The sequence below is a fragment of the Cydia amplana genome, chromosome 15 (genome assembly GCF_948474715.1).
Source record: "Cydia amplana chromosome 15, ilCydAmpl1.1, whole genome shotgun sequence".
Classification (NCBI taxonomy): Eukaryota; Metazoa; Arthropoda; class Insecta; order Lepidoptera; family Tortricidae; genus Cydia; species Cydia amplana.
Window position 1 is genome coordinate 11,868,743 of NC_086083.1, and position 9,800 is coordinate 11,878,542.

Genomic DNA, 9,800 nt, shown 5'->3' on the forward strand with positions numbered 1-9,800 from the left:
ACATGTGTTTTGGAGCAGTGCTGCTTAAAGGATGACTCACGTTAGACCGGGCCGTGTCCGGGCCGGAGTTTCATTTTCTATGGAAAACGTCACGTGATCACCTGCCATCTGTCATAGAAAAGTAAGCGCCGGAAGCTCCGGCCCGGACACGGCCCGGTCTGACGTGAGTCATCCTTAACGTGGTTATCACACTGATACTTCACGCCGGTACGAGCGAGATAGCGCTATGCACGTATATAGCGATATCTCGCTCGCACACCGGAGCGGCGTATGGATTTCAATATGAAGATCGCAATACGATAGGTCGAAACCATGCTTGTAATGTATGTAATTCTATGTAACCTGTCACATCAGATGTGCTGCTTAACGTGGTTATACTTCACGCCGGTACGAGCGAGATGGCGCTATGCACGTATATAGCGATGTCTCGCTCGCACACCGGAGCGGCGTATGGATTTTAATATTAAGATTTAAGATCGCCATACGATAGGTCGAAACCATACTAGGGGCTTATTGCATAATAAAATACAAGCTAATTAGCGCCACTTGCACTATCCCAATAACCCGGGGTTAACCGGTTAAACATGGAGTTACCATGGTTACCAGTACAATCTGACACTGGGTTAAACCGTTAACTCACACATTGGTTCTAGATTCGTATTTGGTTTTAAAAATGTTTTGTACAATATTGTGATTGTAAAATAGGACAATAATAATATATTATAATTTTTATAATATTAAAAGGTAATCAAAATGAATATGCTGTTGTTTCAGTTAATTATAAATTTATTTTACCCTATGATGCACTAATAATATTGTCTTCGGTTACCGCGATAGTTACTCATGAAATAAAACTATTAAAACGGATTATATCGCGTATATTGAATTTATACTACATGGGGATGTAGTATAAATTCAGTATAAATAAATGATGTAGACAAATTCAATATACCTACGCTATATATTATAATCCGTTTTAATAGTTTTATTTTATGTGCAAGAAATAAATTATCTAATAGTCAACCGCTTAACCATTGACTTCAGTGTCATGAACCTGCAAAACAACACACTTTAAATAATTTTTAAGAAAAAAAAACCGACTTCTATGCGGCCCGGTGAAAGATTATTGTAGATGGTGCGCTATGTAGAAAAGGAGGTAAAACCACCCACTTTTCTAGTAGCATTTCGTTTCTGTAAGGCTCGCAGTTCTAACCTAACCTAACCCACTTTTGTTCGGTTCTGTGAGGATAGCAGTTCAAACCTAACCTAACCCACTTAACGGCGCATGCGGTGCGGTGTACGGGGGTTTGAGCGGGAGGGGTTTGGCCTCATCATACTTTATACCTACATTTTATGGTAGGTAATCATAGTGGTTTATTTAGTTTAGGTATCATAGTGGTTTTCCGGGTCAAGGTCCGGGTCTGTGTCCGAGTCAGGGTCCGGGTCCGAACCGGATCCGGGTACGAGGCCGGATTTGGATCCGAGTCCGGGTCCCAGTCCAAGTCAAAGTCGAAATTCGAAATCACCAAACATGTACTATGCGTCGTTGAAGAGTTCTGTTCTGATCATCATCAGCAGTTCCAGTTCATCAAATGCGACAGTTTTTAATGTTAATGCTTTATTTTATGATGAAAATACAGAAAATTATATACGTGTGCCTTTAAGATTTGAGGAGTTCCCTCGATTTCTCATGGATCCCATGTTCAGAACTTGAGCTTGACATAAATATGGCTTAAAAACCTAACTTGCTTAACAAACATAACGAAAAGGAAAAATCGCCAAACGCGAGCTATGCGTCGTTAAAGAGTTTCGTTCTGGTCAACATCAGCAGTTACACTTCCTCAAATGTTACTTTTTAAATGTATATGCTTGATTTGTTGATTAAGAGCCAACAGGAGCTAAGATTTAAATATTTTAGGTAAATATACCCGTCTCGCTAACGAAAGCGGCTCCTAAAACTAGTGCGATAAGGACAAGGCGAAAAATCCTGCGTAAAAATCTCAAAAATCGAGGTTTCGTACTCGACTGTTTCCTCCTCCAAAACTTAACCAATCATAACCAAATTTGGAAATCTAAATGATTATGACATTATCTGTGTCGGACCGTTTTGCTTTTTTGACTAATTGATATCAGTTTTGAATAGCACGCCTCTCATTGCGGCATAGTCAATTAGGCCATTTTTGAAGGGCTCTAGCGCCTTAAAAAGCAAAAATATCAAAAAAAGCAAAACGGTCCGACACAGATATTGACAATATTAATCTGTGTTGAAAAAATCATTGCTCTAGCTTCAAAACCCACGGAGGAAACAGTCGAGTACGTTTGTATGGAGAAATGACCACTCCTGTTGGCTCTTAAAACACAACAATCACTATATGTATGCCTTTAAGATTTGAGGAGTTCCCTCGATTCCTTATGGATCTCATCATCAGAACTCGAGCTTGACAGAAATGTGGCTTAAAAACTAAACTTGCTTAACAAACATAACGAAGAGGACAAATCGCCAAACGTGAACTATGGGTCGTTGAAGAGTTCTGTTCTGATCATCATCAGCAGTTCCACTTCATCAAATGCGACAGTTTTTAATAAAAATGCTTAATTTTCTGATGAAAATACAAAAATCTCTATACGCACGCCTTTAAGATTTGAGGAGTTCCCTCGATTCCTCATGGATCCCATCATCAGAACTCGAGCTTGACAAAAATGTGGCTTAAAAACTTAACTTGCTTAACAAACATAACGAAGAGGACAAATCGCCAAACGTGAACTATGCGTCGTTGAAGAGTTCCGTTCTGATCATCATCAGCAGTTCCACTTCATCAAATGTCACGTTTCTGAATGTGTATGCTTGATTTGTTGATAAAAACACAAAAATCACTGTATGTATGCCTTTAAGATTTGAGGAGTTCCCTCGATTCCTCATGGATCCCATCATCAGAACTGGGTTTTGACAAAAACGGGACCAATCTGTATGCATATACATACAATCAAAAAAAGAATTTTCAAAATCGGTTCAGTAATGACGGAGATATGGAGTAACAAACATAAAAAAAATAAAAAAAACATACAACCGAATTGATAACCTCCTTCTTTGAGATTTGGAAGTCGGTTAAAAAATAAAATAGAACAAACCTGTCCCCTTCACACTGAGTTGAACAGAGAGAGAAGGATCCTTTACCACTTGACAAAGAAAGACCATATTTAAGGGGAAGGAAAGGTTTGAACATCTTGCGTAGACATGATTGATGCTCCAAACTTAGGTACGTACCTACATTCAAAGGAAAGGGTCATTGTAACTTTGAACGATTCATCATTCTTTCACCTTTATCCCATTCATTCGGGGTTGACGCATGTCTTACATCTCGGTCACCCGTCGCATTTCGTTACTTTTTTCTATTTTCCTAATCCACCTTTTCCTTGGTCTATATCTACACTTATCAAGAACTAGCGACCCACTCGGCTTCACCTAAACCTTCCTTAAGAATCACTCTAAAATCCGTTCAGTAGTTTTTGAGTTTATCGCGTACATACACACAGACAAACGCGGCGGGGGACTTTGTTTAATAAGGTGTATTGATAGTGATAATAGGTTTATGGTCAGTTTACGAATTATATGCTAGATGGCGCTATTCCGTGTATCCTGAATCACACTTTGAATATCTCTCACATTCTACCAAACAAAACAGGTACTTATTATAGGTTATAGGTAGATAATCTGACAACTTATCTTATTTATTGATACTTATTATGACAAAAATGGCACAGTGGCGTGCTCAGCGTGTGCCTTTATCGGAATCTGATCTTCTGAGGACTTTCTAGGTATCACAACATTCACAAATATTACAAGTCAGTATCAGATAAGGCCGTACGTGTTCTAAAACCCATCATTTATTCATAGAATAGAATAGAATATTTCTTTGGCGTAAAAAACATACATTATTGTACCACAGAAAATTAAATAAAGAAAGGTACACCAAATAGGATGCCGCTTAGCATAAGCAGTGTCTGAAAGACACTGAGCTGGTTTTCGGGGCACCCAAAATTAAAAGCTAAAACTAATTTACAAGTCCTTATACAGCTGAGGCAAAATATGACTATTGTATCTGCTATCGTGGATCGTGGAGATCATTTTGAGCACTTTGTCCTCGCAACTTGCCAACAACACAAATCAACATTTGCGCCGATTCGCGTGCGCGGGCGCATCTGTCGCCGCACATGTCGTGACATTGCAGATATGTTTAACCCAATAAAAGAAACTCACAAAAAAGTCTTTCTTTTCGCCAAAAGCACAGCATAAAAGGGTTATTTCTGTTAGTAGGGAAACACATGTCGATTTCTGGGTCTTCTTGTGTTTCAAATGTGCAGGTTTTTATTTTCTGTTTCGTAAATTTTTTTAAGGTCTTAATATAATGCCTACAAAACGTGCTAAATTATAAGATTTTCTATTTTCACTTTATTAATTTAATAGCGAAATAAACAACGAATATACCACATACAAGTAAACCATCTCCAAGTAAAGATCTTAAAGGTACATTAGTCGTCACTGTTTCCACTTAAAAGATCACTTATAGATTTAGGTAAAACATGTCGCATAACGCAAAAGTGAATATTTGCGTTCCGTAGCCAATACTTACTGCTTACTTTTGCAAAAAAAAAACAGAATCCTTGAGTCCGATTCAGATTTAACAACTTGTTACAGTTTGGATTTTATTTTGATACGACATTGAAGATCGCTCAGGCAAATACAAAAAATCTAAAATTCTTTAGAGATGTAAAAGTCTCTAAGTGTCATAGATAAAATATGCACCTACATACAATAAATAAGAAAAAGCGGCCAAGTGCGAGTCGGACTCGCCCATGAAGGGTTCCGTATTTAGGGGATTTATGACGTATTAAAAAAAACTACTTACTAGATCATGTTCAAACCAACTTTCGGTGGAAGTTTGCATGGTAATGTACATCATATATTTTTTTTAGTTTTATCATTCTCTTATTTTAGAAGTTACAGGGGGGGGGGGACACACATTTTACCACTTTGGAAGTGTCTCTCGCGCAAACTATTCAGAATTTTAGAAAAAAATGATATTAGAAACCTCAATATCATTTTTGAAGACCTATCCATACCCCACACGTATGGGTTTGACGAAAAAATTTTTTTTGAGTTTCAGTTCTAAGCATGGGGAACCTCCAAAAAAATTTTTTTTTTCTATTTTTGTGTGAAAATCTTAATGCGGTTTACAGAATACATCTACTTACCAAGTTTCAACAGTATAGTTCTTATAGTTTCGGAAAAAAGTGGCTGTGACATACGGACGGACAGACAGACAGACATGACGAATCTATAAGGGTTCCGTTTTTTGCCATTTGGCTACGGAACCCTAAAAACGATAATCAAATCATACAAGAGATGTAGGGTCTCCAAGACTTGAATTCTTATATAATTTTATTAATTCCTTCAATAGAGTAAAAACAGATCCATCTGTTGTGAACAGTGGACCTCAGGCAATCATTACGGAAACGCACGCACCACATGCCATAAGCGCAGTGCTAATCTAGTACACATTTTGACATAGAGCGACCATAACATATGAAAGGTCAAAATTATCAGTGTCAACTTACCAAATTAAATTTTTTGGTCATTCTTAAAATTCTTGTTAAGTAGGTACCTAGTATTAATACACCTCTTTTTCAGGAAATAGGTTTTAACTTCTCTCGTTTCTGAAAAAAAATTGATTTGGGCAGTCCTTATTTTTTTTTTACCTTAAATGACCAAACTTACTTCAAATGACCAAACGAGTCTAGTCAAATATCCTAAGAAATGTTTTTCTCAATGTTTTACTTATTCTCTCACAGTGTGACATCTATTAGGTACTTTTTCTGTTATTTGGTACATAGGTCGTATAGGTACCTACTTCAATACTCGTAGACACCCTACACAGTCAATATCCTGTTTATCCGTATACCATTATTACTCCTGTGAAATTAATACTTACTTACAATACATCAGTAATAACACATTTTACCCCCTGTACCAAAGTGCTTTCCAGCCCCAACATTGAGTTTATTTTGTACTCTATGGCTTAGATAATAGAGGTCGTGTTTTCACGGTTGAGCAGCCGTTCTGATTGGCTATGACACGTGTTTTCATTTGTTTGGATGTTGATTAATTTTGTTGACCATACTTTTGCGCACGCGTCGCTTAATAATGCGCACTGTCACGCCATGTCATGATTGTCATTTGTCACATACGAACTAGTTTAATAATAATCTGTAGTAGGTAGTTACCTATACAGGGTGCCATTTGAGTCGTGATCAGTAATTTATGTTTTTCTAACTCCATAAACAACGAGCGATTTACTCTTACTAAAATCAGACAAGATTTTTTATTTTTTTGTTTATTTTTTGTCATTTATTTTACTTTTACAAGTGGCAATGTGTTATTTAAACAGCTTTGTAAGATATTTCAAATGAAAAATTAAGTAAATTTTATTTCTAACTGGGACAAATGACAAAATTGATGTCAATGACAGTTCCGATTCAAAGAGGCGATTCAATTTACTAATTTAAATATCTTAATAAGCCGTTGTAATATCCTAAATCCACTTATAAAAGTAAAATAAATGACAAAAAATAAACAAAAAAAATAAAAAAATCCTGTCTGATTTTAGTAAGAGTAGGGGCATTAAATTGCTCGTTGTTTATGGAGTTAGAAAAACATATTACTGATCACGACTCAAATGGCACCCTGTATAGCTATAATCTAATAGTCGATTTTAAATTAAATAATTCCGTCACCAATTCAACAATCAATCAATAAAGAAACAAGCTCTTTCAGATTATAATACCCCGATAATACCCCACTTGACCTAGTAGGTAGGTATATAACTAGACTGCAATTTTTCCAAATCAGTTTCCATGTAGATAGGCTACCACAATGATGGGTAACCATAATATCATCTGAGTACCTAACCATTTGATAAGGGTTTTCGTTCACTGGTTATTCAGCATTAACGATAACAACTTAACTTTAGGAATTTCTATTACATTTTTTTATTGAAAATAAGTGATTTGAAATTTTTGTGGCGGGGTTGTAAAGAAATCGGCTTTATATGAAACTAACATTGAAATCTCTCACAAGTCACAAGCATCTTACAAACTCACTTAATATAGTTATATCTATAACAAAAGAAATCCATATTTCACAACGCACCGCCAGGATATAAGCAGACCTTTGTTGAATGACAAATCAATCCGGGCACAGACAAAGACGGCGCGTGTCCAAAAAAGGGCACTTTTTGCCTGTTGCCTGCCCGTAATGATGTATTCAAAGACGTTAGGGTCGTGCCTGACTCGAGTGTAGTCAAACATTTTAGTAATTGATTTTAATTAAATTTCTTCTTCCCCTAAATGTAACCCAGGGCGTATGAAACGCAACACCATTTTCATATATAGGTTCGCCCTTATTTCTCTTCAGGTTTTTCTATGTCCTACGCCGAGTCAGACGACGCTACGGAGCCACGTTGTTACGTCATCGCCCAAATCTAATGTTTAGTTAATTTGTCAATGGTTTTTATTTGTAGTTTTATTTGTTTTCTCGTACCCGTAACTCGGGGTTAACCAGTAAAACCCTTAACCCATTGTCAAATTGTACTGGTAACCATGGTAACTCCAGGTTTAACCGGTTAACCCCGGGTTAGTGAATGGTGCAAGTGGCCCTAAGCGGAATAAGAAAAGTACTCGTAAAACTTTCACTGTTTTCGTTAAAGGTAGACCGCAAACCGACCCATCCCTACACCTTTCGGCTAAGCCCCCAAGGTGTGGGGAACATCTGTAAATAATCCAAACTCAAGGGCTCTCGTAGAGGCCATAAATTACGTTTCTAAGCCCTAACTACCTCTAGCCCCAGAACGGAAGGAAGGATACAATGATGGAGCCAGGTGAAATTGTACAGATTCGTAGAATTTTAAGGAATTCTATATACTCGTACTTATTTAATTCATACATTTCCTGAGCGAAATGTTTGTTGTTGCTCTCACTCTTACAGTACTTACTGAAAATATAATATGATGAACAAATAGGTATAGGCGCACTTTCGTTACCTTTCTCGTAAAACGCCATGGTTTATTTCTATGTCTGTACAAGGCACATTTACCCGATCTGACCTATATGTGACGAAGTTGTATGCGATATACTAGGGCTGATAAAAGTTACGTTTGCACATGTTAACGTGGATTGTTGGATAGTAGGTATTTATTAGAAAATATGTACCCTGAAAATATTTTAGTTTAAATAAACCAAACGTGCTTTTTTGTGGTCTTTATAATAAACCTTTTGATGAGCCGTAACTACTACGTAAACTAGACACTAACCAATTACTATGCTATTATTGTCGTCTGGCTGATGGGACTTCATGGGACACAATAACAACAATAAATTGACGATTCATCCCCAAAATGCTTTGATTGGGGTTAGGTCAATATGTGTAAGATTGTCTCACAATATTATTTTAATTTCTAGCTTTCACGGGTCCCCAAAACGCCACCGCAACAATAAAACGGTAGTCGACCAGTTTTCGCTTTATGACACAACCTCTTAATTTTAATTACGCTAAAAGACTTAAACTAATTAAGCTCAATTTAAAAAAACCGGTCCGCAGAGATTGCATCTTGACATAATACCGTGTTATCCCGCTTAAAAGAAGTGGTTTTCTACATTAGGTGCTCGTAATTGAAGAAATCGGTACCTTTCACCCTGCGGTTCATATTTTATGTGTACAAGAAGTACTTGTACACATCAAATGTTTGTTGTTTGTTCATTGTAGAACAATAATAATAAACTGCTTTAATTGTACTCTCAATTTTAGCAAAGTAAGAAGTCCCTAAGTGCCACCATAAAGCACTTAAAGTTGTACTAAAGTCTAGTAGCAACAAAAAATTGGCACTGGCAGGGGCGTGAGACAATATAACTTCCGTACGGTTAGCAGGTAAGGAGTGTAAGGACTGGCGACCACGAAAGTGTTAAAGGATTATTATTTAGTTTTAAATCTTGGAAACTTTAATTATTTGGCCACGTCCCATATTTTTTGAAATCGGTTAAATAGGTTGGTTAGGAGTAAAGTAGAATTACGTAGTGGATGTCCATAATATAATTTATTTAGGTATATTTATACCAATTGAAATTGTTTTGTAGCTAGGTCACCTTATCTTATAAGTAAATGTTATCTCTGGCCGTTTCCGATTATAAAATACATGCATAACAACTCATAAAAATTAAATTAACCTCCGACCTAACTGATAAAAAACTGTTATCGGTTAGAGTAACTTTATAGTAAACTGTTTTATTCTTATTACATACCTAATATATGTAGATAGTGTCATTCTATACTGGTATGTATAGGTATACAACATACCAGTATAGAATGAAAGATAATTTAATTGTTACTAGACATGAATTAGACAAATATTTTAATATTTTTTTCTGAGTGAGTGATGAATATTTTAATGTGAAAGAAATTAGTAAGTACTTATTACACAATGAATGAAATACCTGCAGTCACAATAGTTTTTACCTGCGTAGTATTATTCACATGGTTAGTTGTTTTTTATAGATTTAAATGAGGTAGGTATAAAATCATAAAAACTGTTACCTAATAATTGTTCCTTTCAATGATATTCAAATATCTAAGTACCTACTGGTAAAATGATTAAATTTAAATACAAAGACATAATACTGTTGTAGCTCAGTGATGAGACCTCTCATTTGTATCTGTAATAATTATATACAGTCGGCCAAAACTAAAACTT